The sequence below is a fragment of the Leguminivora glycinivorella genome, chromosome 2 (assembly GCF_023078275.1).
Source record: "Leguminivora glycinivorella isolate SPB_JAAS2020 chromosome 2, LegGlyc_1.1, whole genome shotgun sequence".
NCBI classification, from domain to species: Eukaryota; Metazoa; Arthropoda; class Insecta; order Lepidoptera; family Tortricidae; genus Leguminivora; species Leguminivora glycinivorella.
The window spans coordinates 25,956,051-25,982,854 of record NC_062972.1 but is presented as its reverse complement, the minus strand read 5'-3'; the positions used below and the strand labels follow the sequence as shown (position 1 = coordinate 25,982,854).

Below are 26,804 nucleotides of genomic sequence, written 5' to 3'. Positions count from 1 at the left end.
TAAACTAATACCATATTAATTCTCCATCTGCAAACTGTTTTTAGGTTATGTTCTTGGCCTAGTGATGATGTGTTTTGTGTAATTTTTATCGACGTCAGGATAATAACCATATCGACATTCATGCATTAAAAAGGACATGAATGATAATTGGTAAGAAACAAAGAATATAATACTTCACTAGTAAGAAACCAGAACCTGGTAATCTAATCGTGCTAACAGATGAGCGTACCGGATTTGTAAGTGGCTCTGTCGCGCCAGACTAACTGGCACGGCGTTTCGTTTTCTTTTGGCGTCGGAGTAATGCCATTCGGCTACGCACGCTGTAAAGCAGCTAACACATGACCGTACGAGCACCGTACCGCACCAAGGTCATCCATATGGATGCTTGCTAGCTTGTAAATGGGAGCGAGAAATAGTTATTATTTTCTCGCTCCCACTTACAAATCCGGTACGCTCATCTGTTAGCACGATTAGATTACCAGGTTCTGGTTTCTTACTAGTGAAGTATTATATTCTTTGTTTCTTACCAATTATCATTCATGTCCTTTTTAATGCATGAATGTCGATATGGTTATTATCCTGACGTCGATAAAAATTACACAATACACATCATCACTAGGCCAAGAACATAACCTAAAAACAGTTTGCAGATGGAGAATTAATATGGTATTAGTTTAATATAAACTATTATCAAAATTGAACGAAACTCCCCAATCTCAATATGACAATGGGAAGGTGGGGAAAATCAGGAGCCGACATAGTGTGGTCACCCTACTTGATACATTTGTATGAGAAAAGTTATGTCTGAATATCTTTAAAACCAGACAACGAATATAAAATATTAGATGGTGGATATTTAGTAAAAATTTTTACTAAATGTTGAAGTACTTTCGAGTGTCTTAGGTGCTACAAATCGTAAGATATTTACATTTTTAACTTTCTCAAAACGTGTGGACTGAGTGAGCACTTACAAAAATTTATTATAAAAAAACCTGACACGTTAGTGGTTCGTTTTGTATTTTACAAATTCCCATTTCACTTTTACTAAACTATACACATATAATAGCGGTCTAAATCTTATGTTTTTCATCAAAATTCGGCTTTTCAAAAGTGTGTGGATTGAGTGAGCATAAGAAACTATTTGTAAAAAATTAAATACGTCACTAGGTGATCTAATATTTATAGAGGTAGGTTGGCCTATTTTTTACTAAATGTTAGTATATAAATATTATATGTTAAATGAATATATTCACTGTTTTCGTTGGTAGTTTGTGAGAACTGAGTGAGCACATGTTAATGGCTGTATCTTTTGATTTATCTTTTTACAAATTCAGAGATTCGTTTTACAATTGTTTTAGAACTTTTACTAAATGATCAGCATATTTTTTTAAATTTTCGGAAGGTGCTCACTCAATCCACACACACACCAGGGAAATAGTAGGTTTGTTGCATGTTCGGTGTGGCGAACACCGCCAGCTACGCAGTGTTTGAATTCCAGGGTTGCATGTTCGGTGTGACGAACATTGCCAACTTATCGGTGGACCTTATACCAAAATATTTATTTCACAAAAGAGCACAAAAGTAAATTAAATTGGATTAATATGACGTCTAAATAAAAAAAAAAAATAGCTAACTCTAACTTAATTACGCACATCCCGATGCAAAAGTACCTACCACTGTTCTTGCCGCGTTACCGTGTTGAACCGCAATGGATTGCATCAGGAAGGTCCTACAGCGAGGATTCAGACCCCTTTTCCTCATGAGTCTTCCCACTTCCCCAAAAATACTTTCTAAGAGTAGATTCATCCATCATCATTCATCCAAGTAAAAAATTCTCAATACTCTCATCCGAGGTTCGCTTCACTCAAAGTGTAGTTAGGCATGCACTTTTTGCCCTCGGTGTCAATAAGTCCAATGGGCCTGATGGTATTCTAGCTATTGTGCTGAAAACGTGCGCTGCGGAGCTTACTCCAGTTTTAATTCGCGTTTTTTGGCATTCATACTGCTCAGGTAAATGCTCGTCATCCTGAAAGACTGCTTGAGTCCATCCAACCGCAAAGAATGGTGCTCGCACAAACCCTACACATTGTCGGCCCATTGAGGCCCAGATGAGAGAACCTCTCTTCTCTCCAAGGCAATGAAGTAAGTGGTTAATAACCAGCTCTTGGCGTACTTGAAGAACACCAGATTATAGTGACCGGCAATACGGCTTCCGCCATGGTCGTGGCGCTGGTGATCTTTTGGTATACTTATAGTTGGACCACCGCCATTGAGAACAAGAGAGAGACACTGCTAGTTAGCCTAGATATCGCTACCTAAGGATTTTGATAGAGTTTATCATAAGACGCATCTCCCCAAGCTACCCTCGTACGGGCTCCCAGAAAGGCTTCGCACGTGGGTCGTCAGCTTTCTACCTGGGCGAAGCATTTCAGTTTTCATTGACGATCAATACTCAGAAATCCGGCCCATTAACGGAGGTGTACCCCAAGGATCTATCCTATCACCGACCCTGTTCATCCTTCATATCAATGATAAGCTAGAAACTAGTAATATCTATTGCTATGCGGATGACAGCACAGATGATAGCCAGTACATAGGTCGTGCAAATGCCTATCGTGAGCAGGTTTTGGAAAGCAGAATGCAACTTGTGTCTCAAATCGATGCCTCTCTTGAGCAGGTATCCGAGTGGAGTAAACATAATCTCGTCTAGTTGAACCCCAGTAAGAAGTTTTGGACATTTTCCGCATATAAAACCCCATTTGACATAACATAGCGCCTAAATTCCAGGACATTCCCCTTACCGTCTCCAAAAGTATCGGGATATTCGGTGTCAACATTACGAAGGAGGTCTAGTTTCGGGGTCACAAAGTACAAAAAGGGCACACAAAGTGTAGACAATACTTTTATGTTCACTTTCTACGAAAAATGTGTATGTTTCTTAACATTTATATAGCAAATTATTTCACACTTTTAATTCTTGATTAGCTGGCAGTGTTCGCCACACCGAACATAATTTTCCTGAAAAACTGAAAGATTATGATTTTTTTCATTATTTTTGACCCATAAAAATAGTATTCAACAAAAAAAAACGGTATTTTTAATGTTTCTATGTCTGCCAAATTAAGGGTTAAAGTTGACAAAATAATATAACTATTAAAATTACTTAAAAATGATTAAATGGTCATCCATTAAGTTTAAAGAACCTAGTATTAAAAACTTAGGTAAGATACATAATTATGTTGTTACCTAAAGTTTATATTTTATTTATTTTCATCTCCTTTTATAATTTCTACTCAGAGCTATAATACGTGTCTGCCATTTTTTAGCAATCATCATTTACTCAATGGTTCAGATTAGATGTATCCTACATATTATTTTGAGGGATCTCGAGCCATATTTGTTTTTGTATAATCACAGGTCCCCCCACAGGTCCACAGGTCCCCAGTTAAAAGGGATTGAAGTCTCGCACAGCTCAGGTGTGGGAGCAAAAGTGTAATGTGGAACTTGCCTCTTAGCTCGAAATTTACCTGCCACAGTACATAGGTGTGGCCGAGTCCACTAATCTCTTTACAATCCAACATGCCAAAATATTTACATGTCTCTAAGAAAACGACAGTAGGTTTGTGTATACCTACATCTAGAATGGTGGTCTGTGAAGACAATTTGTGTACTCGACTGTGCATAGATTTTATTAAAGGGCTTAAATTCGGGTGAGTATAATTATCAAACTCTCAAGATAAATTTCGTAATACGATATTTCATCCAAATTATAGACTTCATTTGGAGTACTGGTAAGCCGATCGACGGAAATACGCGAGGCCGTTTTGATGACTACAGGCACTACGGTATAATTATTTTGATAGGGATGATTTTCATTGGAACATCATTCGCCTCATTAAAATCTAAGTGGAATCATTTTAGAGCCCGCCAAATACATCCACTTCCAAGTAATACTGACTAGAGATTATTAGCCTGATCCGATACCTACTACCTGTAATCCGATTAGGCACAGTTTGCTAGTGTAAGGCAGCGTTCCTACTTAAGCGTCGCGTGTCTCGGGGCGCGCAACGGACGTCTCCGCCACGCCGCCTGAATGTAATTCAAAAAACGTCTCCTCAGTACATTTTGTATAGGAAGGACGTAAGACGCGCCCCAGGCGGCGTGGCGGTGGCGTGGCGCGCGCCGCGCCGCCTGGGGGCGCGTCTTACGTCCTTCCTATACAAAATGTACTGAGGAGACTTTTTTGAATTACATTCAGGCGGCGTGGCGCGGACGTCCGTTCCGCACCTCTTAAGTGTGGCCGGTCCCTAAGGTATATCATCTAAGAACATTTACTATTGTCAATATTCTATAAGTAAAAAAAGAGTACATATTTCTGTTATAACCTACTGGAATTTACTCATTCGCACGGTTACCATTTCACATTCGTCTTCATACTAAGAGAAAAATCGTCCCTTGGGTAGGCTAACATATTATGCAAAGGCACTTTTTGCGGCGCGTTTCCACAGTAACACCTTTTAGGGAGTCACTTTCGGGAAGGTAAGCTTATTCCCTAATACATCATTTTAATTCTGGGTCCTGCACCCATTACCTAGATTATTGTGTGTTTGGAAAGGGTCATTTCGTCGGTGTGTGTGAACACTGCTCCACCGTGCATAACGGCCTTAATATACCTACGTTGGGAAAGTTGTAATTTGTTTTCTTTTCTAACCCCCGACGCAAAAACGACGGGGTGTTATAAGTTTGACGTGTCCATCTGTCTGCCTGTCTGTCTGTCTGTTTCGGTGTGTATCTGTCTGTGGCATCGTAGCTCTCGAACGGATGAACAGATTTAGATTTAGTTTTTTTTTGTTTGAAAGCTGAATTAGTCGGGAATGTTCTTAGCCATGTTTCATGAAAATCGGTCCACTATGTCGCGGTCGGGGGTTTTTTCAAAATTTTAATTTTGTGGTTAGGTTATTCCTAGCGTTTTTGAGTGTCCCACTGCTGGAAAAAGGCTTCATGACGTCCTGACCCTTGATGCTGAATTTGTTACTAGGGAACATTAAAGAAATGCTTCACCATTGTTTTTAACCTCCGACGCAAAAACGAAGGGGTGTTATAAGTTTGATGTGTCTGTCTGTGTGTTTGTCTGTCTGTCTGTTTGTTTGTCTGTCTGTGTGTGTGTCTGTCTGTGGCATCGTAGCCTGTCTGAAAGCAGAGTTAGTCGGGAGTGTTCTTAGCCATGTTTCATGAAAATCGGTCTTCTATGTCGCGGTCGCGGGTTTTTCATAATTTTAATTTTGTGGTTAGGTTATAATAGGGTGGCTTTTTCCCACGGCGTTAAATAATAAAAATAATATAGTTTGTTTAATATGTAATTTACATACATACATACATACAATCACGCCTGTACCCCATAAAGGGGTAGGCAGAACACATAAAACTACTAAAGCTTCAGTGCCACTCTTGGCAAATAAGGGGTTGAAAGAAAACGAAACTGTGACATTGCAGTGACAGGTTGCCAGCCACAATTTAACCCATATCCCATAGTCGCCTTCTACGACACCCACGGGAAGAATATGTAATTTATATGTATTTATTATTAATATATGTATTTATTATAGTTATTAGTGTCTTAAATAGGTAAATATATTTATATAAGTCCCTATTTTTTTTTCTATAACGTAGTCCAATAAAATCAAGTCTTTAGTGTTCTTTACACACCCCGCACCTTTTTTTGGTCTTCTCTGTTTGGCCTAAAGGTTGACTGGTAGAGAATGCCATGTAGCATTAAGTTCGCCTTTTGTAACTGTATATTTTTACTGTGCAATAAAGTTTAAATAAATAAATAAATAAATAAAATCTCGTTTATATATGGGAAATAATTACGCCTTGTGAATCTATTGTATGCGTCGCAGCGAGCGGTCATTGGAAGCAATTTTCAGAACGCATAGGTATCTAAAAGTTTACTTCACCATTTATACATATCAGTGAATTTAATCGCGTTTGTATTTTTCCTGATTAAGCGGAACTTTACTGAGCATACGATGAAAATTATCCACACATTTTAAACTTCCCGTGGTTAATGAATGAAAGTTGCCACTTCAAAGCAGAAACCACTATATTAGTTTCTAAATAATGCATGCACTCGGCTTCACTGAGATTAGTTCTTTAAGCGCAGCACGTTTCGTTTCACAAACTACAAAACTAAATTTCGTATTCACTAAAGTCCCTAAAAATTCAAGTCCCAAAGGTAAGCCGTGACGCACACAATTTTTCACGGGACCCATGCAAATGTAAACTTTTACATACAAATACGTGGATTTGCATTGTAAGTGGATCTCAGTTTTCCGTACGAAGCTGCGTGACGAGGTAATCAGACATGAAGTATTTTAAGTAGAATATCACAAACGATATGTGGAGGCGTAGACGTGGGATGTGGGAGACTGTATTATTATATGAAATGAAATGAAATACATAGTTTATTAATAACAAAGTTACATGTCAGGTTGGTATTATGTATAAGATTTTTATAAATTTACTGATTTAAATAATAAATAATAATTTTAAAAGCTATAAAGATTGATACAGAGTAATTGAGTACAAATTACAATTTCATTATATTATTATGTCAGGATAGGTAGGTTCAAAAACTTTTCAAGAGTATAAAACAAGTGGGTCAATAGCCACAACTTTAATTGGTTTTTGAACGCCGCGGTGGTAGTTGCAGTTCTAATAGTGTCGGGCAACCGATTATCACAAGGTCCCAAAATTTGTGTCAAGTTTGCTGATTAGGCGAGTCGGTGTGTTTCGACTACCAGCCTATTTTTATGTTCGTTACTGCGGAGGTTATACTTTTCGTTAACACCTTTACATTTGTACCTGGCAATATTTTCGTACCCATTTAAACTACGTTAATAAAGGGCTTTGAAATAAATGAAATTAGGTCAGTTAAAATATTTAATTGTATCCAGTGACCTTTGTCAGTCAGAGGGTGGTGGCAGAATTGAATGAAACAATTTTTTACACACGTTCCATTCTATAGTAGTCATCTTCAAACACATGATAAATTAAATATCAAAAATACTAAAATAGTTTCCTTTGGTTCATAAAATATCTTTGACCACTTTATTTGTGTCATTTGATGTTTTCAAAAACAGCTCAAGTATTTATGCTTATTTGCTCTTTTCAAGGATTATTATCTAAACACCACACCAGTCTACTTCTAAATTTACTATTTTTTAAATATTTAAAATTTTTGCGTTATGAATACAAATTGAAACCCAACTCAATTTTAATCGTCATGAGTAGAAATCGTGTTTTTAAAATTAATTTAAATATGTTCTTCTAAAAATGGATCAATCGCCAAATATTGCTTTACGACACAAATTACATAGGTCTTGTTTGCGAGTATTTTTTGGGTACATAAGTCTTCGCAAACATAATCAATATGTGATCAGAGTAATCAGCCTTCGGCGAATGATCGGGAATAAAGAAGGTAAAGAAAATTGCTTTGCGATGGGCCCGCCTGGATTTTCTGTAAAGTTAATTATAATATTAATATACAGCTTAAAACGAAAAAATAAAGCAGTGTCAATTAAACATTAAAATAAATTACAGGCAATAAAGCAGCATTACAGCTATCTGAATCCATTTGGGCTAAGGCGCTAGCTCCAAACGACTCCTAAAACGGGAGACTCCAAGCCTTTTCCCGTGAATTTATTCATGATGTATCCCTCTAAATCCTTGGAAAATATTTTTTCCGTGATGGACATGGACGAAGGCGATTCGCGAACCCTCTTTTGTGCTGCCGATATTTACACCGAATCCATTATTCATAGGATTGTTATGCATTTTGTATTCAAATATTGGTTCGACATGCACCTGTTTTGGGCATGAAAGGGTTGTAGTAAAAATTTAAGAGATAGTTACTACTTCGTTTTCGAGTTATGGTCTCACATTTAAAAACATAATGAGATAATCCATTTAGAAAATTCGTGTCATTGTATATGCTTTTCTAGGCCGATGATTAAGTAAGTAAGTAAGTTTAGATAAATAAATAAAATAAATGAATATTGGGGACACCTTACACAGATCAACTTAGCCCCACACTAAGCAAAGCTTGTACTATGGGTGCTAAGCGACGATATACATACTTAAATAGATAAATACATACTTATATACATAGAAAACATCCATGACTCAGGAACAAATGTGTATGCTCATCACACAAATAAATGCCCTTACCGGGATTCGAACCCAGGACCGCGGCTCAGCAGGCAGGGTCACTACCGACTCAGCCGGACCGGTCGTCAAATTTATTATTTTAATTAATTTATTTGTTTATTTGCAAAGAATTAGTATGGTATGCAAGCGATTATTTTACATCTCCTCCTACTACAGTATTGCATTGAGCAAGTCAGTTCCCTATTTGACAAGACTTGTGTGGAATTCCGCTTATATGTTTTTGCACCTTACAAGAACTTTTTAATCAATTATCTTTGAATCATAAAATGCGGCTATATTTTGTAAACTAGCAAAGTGGAGAAGGATGAGCAGAAAAACGGACCTTGGCGCTAGGCCGGGAAAACGCTAAGTTGAAGAAGATACTAGTGTTATTAACTAGATTTATCGAAAAAAAAATTGTCCATTCAGAACAACTCAGTTAAAAGATATTGCGAAAAAATCTTTAAAATCGAGGTTCCGCTCTCGACTGTTTCCTCCTTCAAAACTTAATCAATCGGAACGAAATTTGAGTTCAGTTTTTTTGGCTAATTGTTACCAATTTTGAATACCATTTTTTGTGCGCCATAATCAATAAGGCCGTTTTTGGAAATTTTTGATGGGCTCTAGCGTCTTTAAAAATAAGAATATCAAAGAAATCAAAACGGTCCGACACAGATAAAAATAATAATAATTTGTGTTATAAAAATCATTGCTATATCTTCAAAAACAAGGGAGGAAATAGTCGAGAGCGTATGTATGGAGAATTGACCCCTCCTGTGTCGTCTTAACTTGGTTTGATGCTATTGCTACGTTTTTCATCGACAGTTCTGTTGAAACGTTTATAAACTCATTCGTCATACTTCTTAACACTTTCGCTACCAAGAACCCGACTTCGCTCGTAGAAGCGTAGCCGATTTCGAAAGTGTTAACTCAACACAATTCACAAACTGTTCTAAGTCACGAATATAATTTACAGTCTATTTATATTGTTCATGGAAACTGTGTCACGAATAATTTGGTGCACTTTTTTATGAAATAGGCAGCAAACGAGTGGAAGCGCTGGTAGCCTAGCGGTAAGTGCGTGCGACTTTCGTTCTCGAGGTCGCGGGTTCGAACCCTGGCTCGCACCAAAGAGTTTTTTACTTATGTGCGAAATGTCATTTGATATTTGCCAGTCGCTTTTCGGTGAAGGAAAACATCGTGACTATCGTGAGGAAACCGGAGTAATTCCAATTAGGTCTAGTTACCCTTCGGGTTGGAAGGTCAGATGGCAGTCGCTTTCGCAAAACTAGTGCCTACGCCAAATCTTGGGATTAGTGGTCAAAGCGGACCCCAGGCTCCCATGATCCGTGGCAAATGCCGGGATAACGCAAGGAGGATGATGATGAGGCAGCAAACGAGCAGAGGAGCAACATCAGGGGAGCCACTTATGCGTTGCCGACCTTTGAGAACCCTAAATACATGCTTCCTCAGAAGGTAGCTCATTCCACAACTTGCACTTATGTTACCTTTTTAAATACTTAAGTTACAAATAATTGAACAACTGAAAATATTTAGCGAGTAAAATTATTAATAGCATAGGTGCTTAAGACGATACGGTAGGGGTCAATTCTCCATACAAACGCTCTCGACTATTTCCATAAATCTAGTTAATAACACTTGTATATTTAATTAAAATTCCTAAGTTGAAAGGGGGGCTCCTTTCCATTTTAGCATTTTCGCTACCGTATCCTCTTAATGCATATTCGACAATAAGCAATATGATAGACCCAGAGCCCAGGCCCGCCAGACCTTCCTCAAATTCTCAAGGATGAAACTTTGGGACAATGTAGAGTTCATATCGGCGGTTAATGTGTGCATATTTTCTAGTTCGGCCCATCGGCCAATTTTTTGCTATCAAGTGATGAAGGTGAAAAAAAAAAGTGCTTACTTTCCTTAAATTCTCAAGGCTGATTTTTATATATGTGTTAGAGCACGTTGTTAGAAATTGGTTATCATCAATGCCAGACCGTTTCCGCCGGCCATAACTTTTACCAGACGCGACAAAGTTGGCAAAAAACGACTCTAACTTACCTCATTTTCTCAAGCCTGATTTTGATATATGATACGCAGGGACCTGTAACTAGACCGTTTGTAAGCAGCCAGACCAATCGGATGGACCCAACCATCCGCCAGACCGATTTAAAGTTTCGATATGAGCATTAGTAGAATTGAAATATTCCGGGTCTATAAAAGCTAAAAACTTGAATTTTCTACATTAAGCTACGTGTATATTGTATACTTGACGTAATAAGCGACTTTCAAAAATTTTACTTCTAAGGAAATAAAAAAATGAAAGTTTATATGTGGTGCAAGATTAATTTTAAGCTATGAATTTTATTTACACTGCGTAAGTACATGTGTATTTTATTATAAATATAACTTTTACCAGACGCGACAAAGTTGGCAAAAAACGACTCTAACTTACCTCATTTTCTCAAGCCTGATTTTGGTATATGATACGCAGGGACCTGTAACCAGACCGTTTGTAAGCAGCCAGACCAATCGGATGGACCCAACCATCCGCCAGACCGACTTAAAGTTTCAATATGAGCATTAGTAGAATTGAAATATTCCGGGTCTATAAAAGCTAAAAACTTGAATTTTCTACATTAAGCTACGTGTATATTGTATACTTGACGTAATAAGCGACTTTCAAAAATTTTACTTCTAAGGAAATAAAAAAATGAAAGTTTATATGTGGTGCAAGATTAATTTTAAGCTATTAATTTTATTTACACTGCGTAAGTACATGTGTATTTTATTATAAATATAACTTTTACCAGACGCGACAAAGTTGGCAAGAAACGACTCTAACTTACCTCATTTTCTCAAGCCTGATTTTGATATATGATACGCATGGACCTGTAACTAGACCGTTTGTAAGCAGCCAGACCAATCGGATGGACCCAACCATCCGCCAGACCGACTTAAAGTTTCGATATGAGCATTAGTAGAATTGAAATATTCCGGGTCTATAAAAGCTAAAAACTTGAATTTTCTACATTAAGCTACGTGTATACACCGTGTTTCACTTAACACTAAAAACCTGAAAACAGTTTGTTCAGAATCGAGAATAGAATCGATTGAGCTATATCTTATTGGGGGTAATATTTTTATTTAAATTAGTATTATTAGTTATTTTTTACGTGCCCATTCTATTGTACTCGTAATACAACATTGTGTATATCGCATTGCTAGAGGCTTTTTTCAGTATTTAGGGGTATTAATACTGGCCGGTTACTTGGACGATTATTTTTTCCGCTACTAGTTTGACGTTGTTTGTCAGTTTAATCTTAATGTTTATCATAAGTCATAACAAATTGAACTCGTACCTAATTACAACCTTGTCATTTTGAATATTGAGTTTATTTGCTTACTGCGATTACCTGTCCAACTTGAAGTTTACTGTGACAAAGCTTTAAAGTGTTTTACAGTGACATCTTAGCTGTCTATTGGTAAACCTTATGTCGTTGCAGTAACGTACACAAATAAATAGTCTTATGGTTTATGATGGTAGTTAGCAATTATTTTATTGAGTGTAGAGCTAAAAGTCAAGTAGAGCTGCACAGAAAATTAAAAATTCAATTAAGAAAAAAGTAACGATCAGATTAAAAGATGAATACTCTAGATGAGTTTAAAAAAATAAAAATCAGTTGGGGTGTCTGAGGTTTTGAGTGATACCGGAAACACCGTGTATTGTATACCTTACGTAATAAGCGACTTTCAAAAATTTGACTTCTAAGGAAATAAAAAAATGAAAGTTTATATGTGGTGCAAGACTAATTTTAAGCTATGAATTTTATTTACACTGCGTAAATACATGTGTATTTTATTACAAATAAAAGAAGAAAAGTAAATTAAACTTTTTTTCGGTCGTCGAACAAGGTGGTTTCAAATTAGTTTTAAGATCGATCCTTTTTAATTTGTGGGCGAGGGACCTCACACTATGTATAAATATGGCATATACTAATTATTACAATATAAGATAGAATAATAATCTACATCGAATATATTTCAATTTATTTTATACTTTTTTACAAAAGCATAATCGTTGAATAATGCAAGAAAAGTTGTTAAACTTTCATTTTGAATATTCATCCCCTACACGGGTTATAATAGAGTTGAAGTTTAGATTTGCAATCAAAGACGTGTTACTAGAATACAATAAAAAGCATTCTACTATTTTTAAAAGTCATAACAAATATCAGATCTATTCCAATTTTTACTTAATTGTTAGGTAATATTTAAAAACAATAATAAATATTAATAGTCACCTACTATTATTGGAAAGCTGACTTAAAAATGTGGAGTAACAATAGGTACTTTACTAACTAAGTAAAACCAAATTTTACTCCGTTAGTAATAATAATAATGTTAAATAATAACTCCCATCATAACAAAATAATAGTAAGATTAGAGTCTGTTTGGAAGGAGAAGATTAGCGAAATGTATGGAGTCCAATATAAAAACCCACGACTGTTCTCTCTCCGAAAAGACTCTAACAGAGAAAGCAGTATTTCAAGTTTTTAGCTTTTAGACCCGGAATACTTCAATTCTACTAATGCTCATATCGAAACTTTAAGTCGGTCTGGTGGATGGTTGGGTCCAACCGATTGGTCTGGCTGCTTACAAACGGTCTGGTTACAGGTCCCTGCGTATCATATACCAAAATCAGGCTTGAGAAAATGAGGTAAGTTAGAGTCGTTTTTTGCCAACTTTGTCGCGTCTGGTAAAAGTTATATTTATAATAAAATACACATGTACTTACGCAGTGTAAATAAAATTCATAGCTTAAAATTAATCTTGCACCACATATAAACTTTCAATTTTTTATTTCCTTAGAAGTAAAATTTTTGAAAGTCGCTTATTACGTCAAGTATACAATATACACGTAGCTTAATGTAGAAAATTCAAGTTTTTAGCTTTTATAGACCCGGAATATTTCAATTCTACTAATGCTCATATCGAAACTTTAAGTCGGTCTGGCGGATGGTTGGGTCCATCCGATTGGTCTGGCTGCTTACAAACGGTCTAGTTACAGGTCCCTGCGTATCATATATCAAAATCAGGCTTGAGAAAATGAGGTAAGTTAGAGTCGTTTTTTGCCAACTTTGTCGCGTCTGGTAAAAGTTATATTTATAATAAAATACACATGTACTTACGCAGTGTAAATAAAATTCATAGCTTAAAATTAATCTTGCACCACATATAAACTTTCAATTTTTTATTTCCTTAGAAGTAAAATTTTTGAAAGTCGCTTATTACGTCAAGTATACAATATACACGTAGCTTAATGTAGAAAATTCAAGTTTTTAGCTTTTATAGACCCGGAATATTTCAATTCTATTAATGCTCATATCGAAACTTTAAGTCGGTCTGGCGGATGGTTGGGTCCATCCGATTGGTCTGGCTGCTTACAAACGGTCTAGTTATAGGTCCCTGCGTATCATATATCAAAATCAGGCTTGAGAAAATGAGGTAAGTTAGAGTCGTTTTTTGCCAACTTTGTCGCGTCTGGTAAAAGTTATGGCCGGCGGAAACGGTCTGGCATTGATGATAACCAATTTCTAACAACGTGCTCTAACACATATATAAAAATCAGCCTTGAGAATTTAAGGAAAGTAAGCACTTTTTTTTTCACCTTCATCACTTGATAGCAAAAAATTGGCCGATGGGCCGAACTAGAAAATATGCACACATTAAACGCCGATGTGAACTCTACATTGTCCCAAAGTTTCATCCTTGAGAATTTGAGGAAGGTCTGGCGGGCCTGGGCTCTTGATCTATGACAAGTTGTGCACCTGCGTAGAGTAAGTAAGGCCTTGAGTGTCCCTGAGAGGCTCCCGAGCACGCGAGGCCGCAGCTCGGCCTGCGCGCACAGACAGTGCTCCCACGCAGAATAATAAACGCTTTGTTTGAATTTAATTCCGTATAACGAATAATTTTCGTAAATTGTCTGGTATGTATATAAAACATGTTCCTTGTTTGTATAGGTAGGTTACAATGTTCCTGCTCAGTTTACTGTAAGTTAATGTTAGTTTAGGACTCGCCAAATTCAGGAGTTGTTAAATGAATTAATATGTTGAAATATCACGCTATCGCTTTCACAAATAAAGCAATTTTTGGTATTATTTTTTAATGTTTTTTCACTCACCTACAAATACATATTCACACCTGTTTCCCAGAGAGGTATACAGAGATCACGGATTCCCATTTACTATGAACCTACGATTCTTAATAAATAGTTTCGTAACGTTTGTCTTACATGCTCGTCGGGTACTTCTGGCCTGGACTTTTTGACCTGGCCTTTTACATGCTTGATGAATAAGTAAAATGGTTTCTGTGAGAAATTCTAAACAGATTCTAAGTATCTATATACTTAGTAAATAGGCATGTTCATTGTTCAGTATTAAACCTTGCCAGTAAACGTACAAAACAGAGCTGCCTATGTACCTAATCCATTGCGTGACACCGTTAGTGGTAAGGCATCGGAAGATACTGGTGTGAATGTAACCAGACATGAAGCATGGCGACCGGTACATATGTCATATACATATACCATAGATCAATCAAACGTATCTACTTAGCGTGTTTAATGAACTCAGTAAAATCCACTGAGTTGTCTGTCTTTAATCGCAGCTTGCAGCTTTCGGAGCGTCAATTTTTGTAAGTTGAGTTAAGGAGTTTTGTTAGTCAACAAAAACATTAAAAATGCGTCGTGATATTTAATTGCAACAACACAAGTGGGTCTGGTTTAGTTGATAGTGACCCTGCCTGCTAAGTCGAGGGTCTGGGTTTGAATCCCGGTAAGACATTAATTAATTCCGGAGTCATCATGGAAGTTCTATATAATGTAAGTATTGATGAACTTTAAATTGTATCGTTGTCTTGGTAGGTGACTATGACACAAGCGTTCTGGGGCTAATTAATTTGTAAAACAAAAAAAAACACAAAGACACTCAGAAAATCAAATACGGCCAGCCAAAATAATATAGGTATTAAATGAATATTCCTTAATGTTCATTCATTTTATTTTAATGTCAACGAGAAATGTTAAAAGTAAAATGTAATTGTAAACTCACAATTTTATTAATGTTTATTTCTTAGCAATTGCAATAGACATCTGTCGTGAAACTTATTTAACTTATAATCAGTTTTTAGTTCGTTTATTTTTACCTGTCACCTTCATCTCATAGTTCCACAAAGTTATTATAGTTGCCATAATTATTTGTAGATGTTTATAATTTTTATCTAATGTGCTAAGGCCAATATTCATTTTAATTAACAATAATTATAATTATTAACATCCTGGCTTTTGGAGCTGTTTAAACCCATCACTACTAAGTTTCGCTTCAAAATTTTAATCATTTAATATTTAAAAGAGCTCAGCTAAAGCGGATGCCGTAAATTCAAGACCTGCCAGCTTTACATTTCGTGGCTTATTTTACCCCGATACGATTTGCGAAGAACCTAAATAAATGCACCGTTCTCGAAACTTTAACTAGTTTTAGTCGGACAAAATTAATTTAGGTATCGGTATTTATTATGCTTGGATGGGTATTTGTTTGTTATATAACATCATGTAAGCAAATTGCATTACGACAAGTTTAATACAGCCTACATTTTTTTGACGGCCGGTCTTGCGTAGTTCGTAAACCCTGCCTTAGCCTAGACTTTGGTAAGGGGGCATTTATATGCGTGATAAGTCATGGATGTTTTAATCGTATTTATTTGTATATTAAATGAGTGAATGAATGAGACCACTTCCGCTCTTCTTGTTCAGTCTTCTTAAGCTTTTCGTGGGGTTTAGGCAACCTGTGTAAAAAAGTCTTGTAATATTTATTTATTTAAAGCAACCTACAATGAGCGAAATGTCATTTGCTATCCGCCAGTCGCTTTTCGGTGAAGGAAAACATCGTGAGGAAACCGGACAAATCCCAATAAGGCCTAGTTACCCTTCAAAGTGGATGATGACAAATGCCGGAATGAGGCAAGGAGGATGATGATGAACCTAAAATCATTATAATAAATTAAGTGTGTTAAAGACGGAAGCGCGCCTCATTGAATTAGGTAATGATTACAAAGAAGTAAAATGGGGCGTTGCACGTTGTAGGTTTGTTTGAAGTTCGACGAAACTGCGTTTGAACAATAAAGCGCGAAGATAATGTATTTCACCACTTTTGAATAAGTGGAGAATTTTGCAGTGTTCGTGCGTTTAAAAAGTAGTGGAAGATTGTCGCATTCTTAGATTATTACGAAAGGGTATGTGGATGGTGATAAGCAATAATGTGTCAACCCACAAAAACTAAAAAAATGAGATTTTAATGCCATGTTATAGCTGGATTTTTAAACTTCTATTTGCAAAAATGACCTTTTCATTTTGAAAATTTTCACTATCCCAAAAGTGAAAAAATAGGTTAACACAAATCCTTTATCGTGTGTTGCCTGTTTTGCATTAATGTGTCAAGAACCTTAACTTATTATAGTAATTGGCAGAAGACATATTTAAATTACAATAATGTGTTAAGAGGGTTGACTCAACGATTTTTTTACACATGACTCATTCTTGCAAAACGCAAAAAATGACATAGTTACCCACTATGAGACTTGAATGATTATTGCAAAATGATATTTTATTCGTTGTTTTATGCTACGACCCGTGTTATAAAACATAAGTCATTATTGTTAAATTATATTCGGGTCATAAATTGTTCGTTTTTGGTGTAAGTACCATGACGCTATATTGTAAAATATAACTGTTCATATTAATTTATGTTTGAATAAGTTATGACTTAGTCCATTAGTATATTTTTGCACATGAATGGTAAATTCAGTACGAAATTGAACATTTTAAGTCATGAATATACATATTCGTTATTATAATTTGCAAACATTTTTTACAAGTACGTGTTTATATAAAAATCTAATATAAGCTACTATTTTTTTATAATTACTAATTACATTAAGACGTGTTAATGTATGCATAAAAATATTGTTTGATTTTTGAATACTTACTGAATGGTAGTTTATTATTTTGTTAAAGATATTTTATGTTTTGTTCTTGTACAAGTCATGAGTTATTCATAATTTAAATGACTTAGTCTATTTCTTAGTGTAAAAAAATATTTTGTTGTATATTTTAAATAAGTAGTTTATTTTTTTTAAAGATGATTATTTGGTTTTTGTAACGATTTTTTATTGAAAAAGCACAGATAATTTAAATATGTGTCTAGAAATGATCATTACTCTAATAGTTAATTTATAGTATTTTATTCAACAGGCGTTTAAAGGAGGTCAAGAAATATGAGTGGCGTACTTTCCACGAGTATTTTGGAGTCAGTTAAACACCATTGCATACAATACTTTTACAACGTTTTTTTTAATAATTCTCGCGAAATTCACACTGTTTCCTGTATTGCAAAGGTTTGCACTGTCAGCTCAGCTGCCCAAAGCCTTCCCGCGCACGCACGCAGTATCGTTAATGCAATGCGTTGCCATGATTACAGAACCAAACAATGCGTTTTCAGTTTTTTCGATACGCACAATCCTGTAAATGACGAATAACAGTTCGGGAGTAGAAAACTCATTAAAAGGTTTGATAAATAAATAATGTATTGATTCCTACATACCTAATAACATAAGTGACCATGACTGATATGTTACTTAACACTTATAAAGTTAAAAATATGCATAGGTAGAGTATTTTACAACAACAATTTATGTGCTTTAACATGTTTATTTAAGACTCATAGATATTTTTAAACAATTAGCAAAAGTGGGTTAAGTATCATAACACAGTCTTGAAAAAGTTTGACGTCGTCGAACAATTCGCAATAAAAGAAAAGGGCATTATTTCGTCAAATTGAAGTTTGTTTTGAAATTAAGCTACAATAATCACTACTACTGAACGTATTATAGCTGAAAAACACAACAATCTATATAAAAACATTTTTTTTTAAGAGAAACACAAAAAAATGAGAAAAAATCTTTAGACGCCATTTTCTCAAAATGGTTGGCGTGTGGGTTGACACATTATTGCTTATCAGCATCCATGTTGCCTGTGTGGTGACGGGTTAAGAATTTCACCACCCCCTTTCTTCCCGTGGGTGTCGTAGAAGGCGACTATGGGATATGGGTTAAATTGTGGCGTAGGCGAAAGGCTGGCAACCTGTCACTGCAATGCCACAGTTTCGTTTTCTTTCAACCCCTTATTTGCCAAGAGTGGCACTGAAGCTTTAGTAGTTTCATTCATGTGCTCTGCCTACCCCTTTATGGGATACAGGCGCGATGTTATGTATGTATGTTGAAATCTAACATCTTGATTATCTTCATCCATGGTTGCCTACAAACCTTATAAGTAGTATGTAATTTCATTCTGCTGTTCTCCTACATAGATCATCATTTATAATAAACCGAGGAGCTTCATGCTTACAGGTATAATATATTATAGAAACAATTCGGTTGATATTATGTACCTAACGTAATAATAGCACATTGTTTACCATATTCTGCAGCTATATTAATATTTGGAACCATTCCAAATAGGTTTTGGGGTTTCATATTGTTATATTTACGACGTGGCATATTTTACTGGTAAATTTTTACGTTATGTGAAAAATATGAAAATTGTACTTGGCCGTTTTTGGCTCACCTACACTTATTTGGAATTATGGCTGGAACGGGGAGGCTGGGAGCGATAAGTGTGAAAACTTGGCGCGAAAACGACCGTGTATCGTCAATTTCTTTTTTATAAGGCCCAGTGGGACGGTTTTTACAAGTCTGGAAATAAATCGTCTGGAAAGAAGTATAATTGTAATGGAGTGCATTATATTACTTACTGAAATTACACGTTTATAACTTTGTGTCTGGAAAGAATGAGGCTGGGTATTAGAGGTTTTAAAATATAAATACAATTGTATTTATATAGTAACTGATTTTTTGACAATATTTTATTCTAAATAAACATTACAACGAGGCATAATTGACAATATTCCAACAAAATATTTAAAAATGTTAAACATGCACACATGATTACATATCACTATTGCTGAATGTAACAAGTTATGTTTGATTGAATACATATTTTTTTTAATATATTCTCAATAACGACGTTTCTGATTCAATTTGTTATATTTAGTTTTTAACAGTTTTGCATCCTAAATCACACAATATTCCAATAAAAGAAAATACAACCAATGTTCGTTCAACAAGTTTTTTGGTTAAAATAGCGCCTACGTGGGGTTACATTTGAACGCATCGATTTTATAAAAAAATCACATATTGTTTTAAACAATATTCGCAACAAGTCGAATAAATTCACAATTAAACTCAGTGGCTCACATATCATGCCTATACTGTTGCTGAATGTAATTAAGCGTTGGTGGCCTAGCGGTAAGAGCGTTCGAACCCCGGCTCGTAACAATGAGTTTTTCGAAACTTGCTAGTCGCTTTTCGCTGAAGGAAAACATCGTGAGGAAACCGGACTAATTCCAATACTAAGGCCCTAGTCGGGTTGGAAGGTCAGATGGCAGTCGCTTTCATAAAACTAGTGCCTACGCCAAATCTTGGGATTAATTGTCAAAGTGGACCCCAGGCTCCCATGAGCCGTCGCAAATCCTGGGATTAACGCAAGGAGGATGACTGTTGCTGAATGTAACAAGTTCAGTTTAAATTAATCAAATTATTTTAATAGTTATTTGTTATACAAGGGGCAAAGTTGTATTTTAACGCCGAGTGTGGAATTGAAAAACGAGCAAGTGAAAGGATTCTATAGTTGAACCACGAGCGAAGCGAGTGGTTCGAGAATAGAATCCTGAACTTACGAGTTTTTTAACACACGAGAAGTAAAATATATTTGCACCCGAGTATAACACAAAACTTTTCCCCTCACTATAGCGAGGAAACTACAACGCAAAAAATGCGTTTATCACTGCTTCCAGTAGTTCCACAGGTGGTAAATCATGTTTATTACTAGATTCATCTACTTTTATCAATTTTAAAACAGTTAATTTGACTTTATTCAAGGTCAAATTACTTTACCCACTAGTGGATAAAATGCGTTTTTACCCGCTGGTATTACAGGACAAAACACGTGTTTTCGAGCTAGTGAGGGGAAAAATATTTACTCAAGGACGTCATTTCCGACTCAGTTTGTTTGTACCATTTAGTTTGTTTTTAGTAACCCGGGCGTTACAACGCGTCTAAACCGCCCGTTATCCTCCCAATCCATCACTCGCCACCAGCGGCATCTGACGACAGAAAAATTAAGCGTCCGAATTGTTTTTTAAACGCAAATACTGTTGCCATCAATCATTCGATCGGGGGCGATTTTTCAACGTCAATTTAAGAAGTTCCGAAGAATTGTGGAAGTTGATATTTTATCACCTTCGACTGTATATATTTAGGGCGATTTTTTTTAGAGAAAATGTTTATGGCAGAGTTCGAGACCGGTCTTTATGTCGTAGAAAAATACATTTATTTCGATTTTTTTATTCTTTGGTTCGTTATTTTGTTCTTAATGGGACTCTTTTATAAGTGGTTATGGCTATAAAAATACATGATTTAGTCCTATATAAAAAGCAATCTTTTTTTTCAGTACAGGTGTATGTTTAATGTTTTGGAATAATTTCCAATTAAACTTTGGAAGTACACTCACAGAATATATAATAGTACAAGTACAGAAGACCCACAGCTTTGATGTTCACGAAATGCCGCCCGTTTAAATGCCTACAAAATTCTAACAAAGAAACGAGTCGCACGTGCGCAGCGTCGGACGATAGGGTTGCCTATGGATTAAAACGAATTAAAATCAGATAAAATGTTACACTATTATAGTCAAGTTTTGGGTACTCTGTAGGTATACATACATACAGTATTTATATATTTTTGTAAATTTATACCAACATCACACACAAGCCTTATTGAACTTTTCCGTGGGACATAATCAATAGTAGAGAGACATGAGTAAAATTGTCCTATTTTATTCATCATTCATTTGTTCTATTTTATTCAGATATCATATAATAACCAAAGAAATAGAATATTAAAACGAAACGACCGACTGAATAAATACCAATATGTGATAAATATAACACCCTGGAGATGAGGTAAATTCAACGTTATACAGTAAAATTGTAATGAATTCAACCTACTTTCATAAATAGGGTACCCCTTTAAATCATACGAAATGTCATCTAAAAATAAAATTATTTTTTTAACGACCATAAAGCTACCGAGTATATTGAGTATTCTATATTTTCTGTGGAGTCGGAAAATGAATGGTATGATATATTTTTGCACCTGCTTAAAAATAAACAGAATAACTTTCTTTCCTATATTAAAATTTATATTCTTCTTTCCTTATTAAAAAAGTTTTTTAATTGTTATTAACAAGTACTCGACTGCCTTTTTTTAATATACGTGTATTTTATTTGCTTCTTTTTAAATGAAATATTTATTTCCAAGTAGGCATATTACAATTTTTTTTTTTTTTTTTTATTATGGACTGATCGGCGATTGACCCTAGTCACACCTGATGGGAAGTGAAGACAGAGTCTAAGATGGAGCTCACCGATTCAGTAATAGCCTATTCACTCTACGTTTAAAGAGACCGAGGTCGTATTTCTCAATGCGCAAAAAATCAAAGAAGAATGTTGAACTCGGGTGAAAATGGTAAAAACCACCATTTTACTGTCAGGCTCAAAAGTCAGAAAAGTCAGGCAAAAGCCTGACGGCATTGTTAAATATACATAAATTGCGAAGCGAAATATTTTCTCACTTAACCAAACCATGATTAAGTGTGTCACAACAGCAACACAGTAAAAAGCACGAACACGGAACGGAAAAATTACCATTAAAAGCCCTGACAGTTAAAATCTAGAAATAAAAAATTCAACGCGATGGTATTTGTTTGAGTGAACCGGCCTGAAAGTTACAACTCTGTGACAGACAGGCGTTCGAGGAACTTTGAGAAAACACCGTTTTAATAAAAAAGCATTCCTGATTCAGTTGGAGTTAAATTTTTAACGAAAGCATAATTTGACAATTTTTTAGGTTCCGTAGTCCGTACCTCGAAAAGAGAAAAACAGAACCCTTACTAGAAGACTTATTTTTTTACTATACTATACCCGAGTAAGTGGTGCAATAAATAATATTTAAGTAGTTACCTACTTACTTACCCCAAAAGGAAAATACTGCGTCACAATTTTCCCTGTCCCTCAATCCGTCCATTTGTTAATAAAGTAATAACCAATTTGCTCCGGAAGTGATCTCACTAGATCGATAGAAATTTGGTACATAAAGGCAGACGTGAACTCTTAACATGGGATTGGCAGAACCTTTAAAAATAAATAAATAATAAAAAATAAATAAATATTATAAGACATTCTTACACAAATTGACTGAGGCCCACGGTAAGCTCAAGAAGGCTTGTGTTGTGGGTACTCAGACTTCAAAAATATAAAGGAACATTAAAGCTCGTCTTTTTAATTATTTATTGTAATAAGGTAAGAACATTTTATAAGTCTGCGCGGCGCGTCGTCAATAAATTACATGAAATAGTACATTTCGTTATAAGTGCGAGAAGTATGTCATTACTTCACGAGTCCCGAGACATTTTGCAAATCTCGGGACGAGTGAAGAATGACATTCTCGCACGTGTGACGAACGACGTTTTTTAATACAGTTGCGAAAAAACACTACTACTTACAACGAAATAAAACAATCCGAACTATCAATTTTCCCATGGACATTGACGGATTATTTGACAATTCAAAGGCGTATTTTTGAAGCTTTTAAACTTGCGTGCATATTTTCGAGTTTGCTATTCATCTAACATAATTTATTTCATTGGGTGCCATAAAAACATAAACATTTACGATTTGGGACGATTGTTTAATGTACAACTACATTTTAATTTAATCGATCCATTTATGCCCCGACGTATTGCAAATAACGTAAAATAATTATGACAAATCGCGTAACATATTGAGGTTTTTTGAACGTGCATTAAGTTAAAACATGGTAGACGCCTCTACTTTGACAGTAGAAGACGCGTTTCGTTCCAATCATGTTCTGTTTACACGACTCATTATGACCGATTTTTCAATGTATAAACCATTTTATAAATTATGTTTAGTATGACTAAAAGTAAACAATTACATATGAAATATTAACGTTTTAAATATTAATCACTTAATAGTATGTTTATAGTTTTATTCTGTCTTAGTAAACTAGACTAATATGAAAACAGCTCGGTAAGTAGTCGTAAAATGGAACGTATATACTTTTTACGCACTAGTTCGTAAAATACAACTTCTCGCACGCTAAACAGACAAAAAACGGGCACTTTTTGAGCAACTGTATTAAAAAAGATTTTTTGTCCTTTTAAGTTTTGTTTTTAGTCAATAAAATCAGGTTTTATTAAATAAATCAGCATATATAGAGCAGCCTTTTGTGTGTAATGAATAACATCAACTCATCAAAACAAGGTCCGATTAAAATAATCAATATTGATTTGTCAACAATCAAATAATGTAATAACAAACAAACAAATAAATAAATAAATATTGGGGACACCTTACACAGATCAACTTAGCCCCAAACTAAGCAAAGCTTGTACTATGGGTGTAAATAGATAAATACATACTTATAGATATAGAAAACATCCATGACTCAGGAACAAATATCTGTGCTCATCACACAAATAAATGCCCTTACCGGATTTGAACCCAGGACCGCCGCTCAGCAGGCAGGGTCACTACCGACTGAGCTAGACCGGTCGTGAACAACAAAGTAATCCTATGGCATGTCAAATAAGCTTTGGGCAGCCAGTGGAAATTTTATAAGATTTCACAGTTTAGCAGAGTGGTGCAACAAGTCCATACATGCAAGATCGTAATACAGGATAACTAAATGGTTGTTACTCTGACGATAAGCAGTCATCGCAGCCTATGTGCACGTCTAGAACGAAAGCGTTAAAACGATACAGGAGGGGTCAATTATCCATACAAATGCTGTTGACTATTTCATCCCTGGTTTTTTTAGATGGAGCAATGATGTCTTTAACACAGATTAGTTTTATTTTTATCTGTGTCGTTTGATTTTTTTGATTATTTTTAAAGACGCCAGAGCCCATCAAAAATTTCCAAAAACGGCCTTATTGATTATGGCGCAAAAAAGGTGTGGTATTCAAAATTGGTAACATTTAGCAAAAAAACTAAATGGCCCGCCACAGATTATTTCATTGTTATTTAGATTTTCAAATTAAATAATGTATAACATTTTCTGAATAGGGTATGAAATGCTAAATGGATTTTACTTGCTAAGCAACTAAGTACGTACAATGAGTTCTTTATATTGTGAAAAGTTGTGCTCAGAAAGAACTTTAAAATTTCAAAGGACACAATAGACGTGACTTTGAAACTATGTATGTTGAATAGCCTCACGGCGTAGCTTTAGACCAAAAGCTTTTACTTCTTTTCAAAAGATATATATAAATAAATATGTAGGAACACCCAAGCCTGTACAAACTAAAATCCCTTTTGAAAGAAATTGTTCTAAAGGCTTTATGAACTTTATAGTTATTTGTTATACAAGGGGGCAAAGTTGTATTTAAACGCCGAGTGTGGAATTGAAAAACGAGCAAGTGAAAGGATTCTATAGTTGAACCACGAGCGAAGCGAGTGGTTCGAGAATAGAATCCTGAACTTGCGAGTTTTTTAACACACATTTTTACTGAACTAATTTAAAAGCGAATCGAAGTTCTAAAACTAACCTTAGATGTTTCTAGAGAAAATTCACAGTTTTAATTGTTTGTGAAAATCGTGAAAGTTTAAATCAGTGTTTCTACAACTTTTACCTAAAATACGAATATATATAATATAATTGTCGTCACAGAACTGACAGCGAGTTAACTTTTTGTTAACAATTGTCACTAATTTTGGGTCCCAATTTCTGAAAATGCCCTAATACAACTTCAACATTGAAATATACATTTTGTCATTTTAACAGTATTTTTTGCGTGTTAATAATGCCATGTTTTGATTTTTTTTTTATGGGATAGGAGGCAAACGAGCAGACAGGTCGCCTGATGGTAAGCGATCACCGCCGCCCATGGACACCCGAAACACTAGAGGTGTTGGAGGTGCGTTGCCGGCCTTTAAGATGGGTGTGATATTGTTGATGATTAATTTAAAAATACACTTTGTGACTTGACATATTTAACTGGGAAGGAATAATTCGTAAATTAGGATGAATCCTTTTAGTAGGCATTATAAACCTCGATTAGGTTAGTTTATTCGTATTTTAGGTAAAAGTTGTAGAAACACTGATTTAAACTTTCACGATTTTCACAAACAATTAAAACTGTGAATTTTCTCTAGAAACATCTAAGGTTAGTTTTAGAACTTCGATTCGCTTTTAAATTAGTTCAGTAAAAATGTGAAGTTATTTATTCAATTCAACTTTTCACTGATATCCTAAATATATCATCACTCCGCTGGCTAAGTAACCTTGATGGGTGATGATCGGGCAGTCAAAAGGGCCTACTTGGGGAGACCAAATGCACGCCGTCCTGCTGGTCACCCAAAATATCAATGGGCGGATAGAGTGGAGGTAGACCTCCGTGAACTCGGCGTCGGTGAAAGCTGATGCGATACCGCTCAAGACCGACTGAAGTAGCTGTGGTGGTGGTGAAGTACTGTTGGAAACCATAACTCATTTTGGGCTATCGCGCCAGCAAGTTAGTAAAAAAAATAGCATAAGCATAAGGGTAATTCCGAATGACAGAAATGCTCGGGTAATTTCGCAAGGGGAATCTTGGTATGATGGAAATAATGGTGATTTTTATGGGACTTTCGAAATTAGACGACTTTCGGAATTACCCTAATGCACCTTACATTATGTCAGACGTCGGGAAAGAAGGGCTCACAGGGTATATATGTACCTCTATATTTAAATCTGTTTGAGGTAACGTTTTAACCGGTGATATTTACCGCATTATAGTCTGGCAAAAAAGAGTAGAAATTAATAAGGGGCGCCACCGTCTTATGTAAACCATTTTGCATATTTTTTTTCTAATGATGACGTCCGAAGTATTATTTATTCTGTGGCGGTGTGTCAGAATTTGACGTTTAGAAACAAATGACTCGAGCATGGCTGGCTTAGATGGGGAAATTACTATGAAATCCATTACATATCATCCTCACTCAACGAACCAGATACGTAGTACTTCCCGACCTAATTTGAAGTAGGTAATGACAACATTTCATTTCATTTTTGAAAAAAAATCTATTATTATAATGCTACAATACTATTATTGAAAGGTGCATTGAACACTGCGACGTTTTCATTTCTTCCGCGCCAACGGGCAATAAGGGCGCTCTCGTTTATTTCATCGGGAAAAATAATTTGATTTAGGAACATGGAAATATTACTGTAACGTGATTCTATTAAAGAAATAGAATTTTTGTCGCCCACGTAGCTCGTGTTTTGTCTGAATGGTTTAATACAATTTTATAACCATATTTTATTTTATTTTATTATTCGATCAAAGT

The 26,804-nt window shown here is 35.4% G+C and overlaps 1 protein-coding gene across 2 annotated transcripts in view; it reads right to left on the bottom strand.

Moving 5' to 3' along the window:
* LOC125242385 (zwei Ig domain protein zig-8-like) overlaps positions 1-26,804 on the bottom strand; it is a 237,137-nt gene that overhangs the window by 81,643 nt on the left and 128,690 nt on the right. The window lies entirely within an intron of this gene.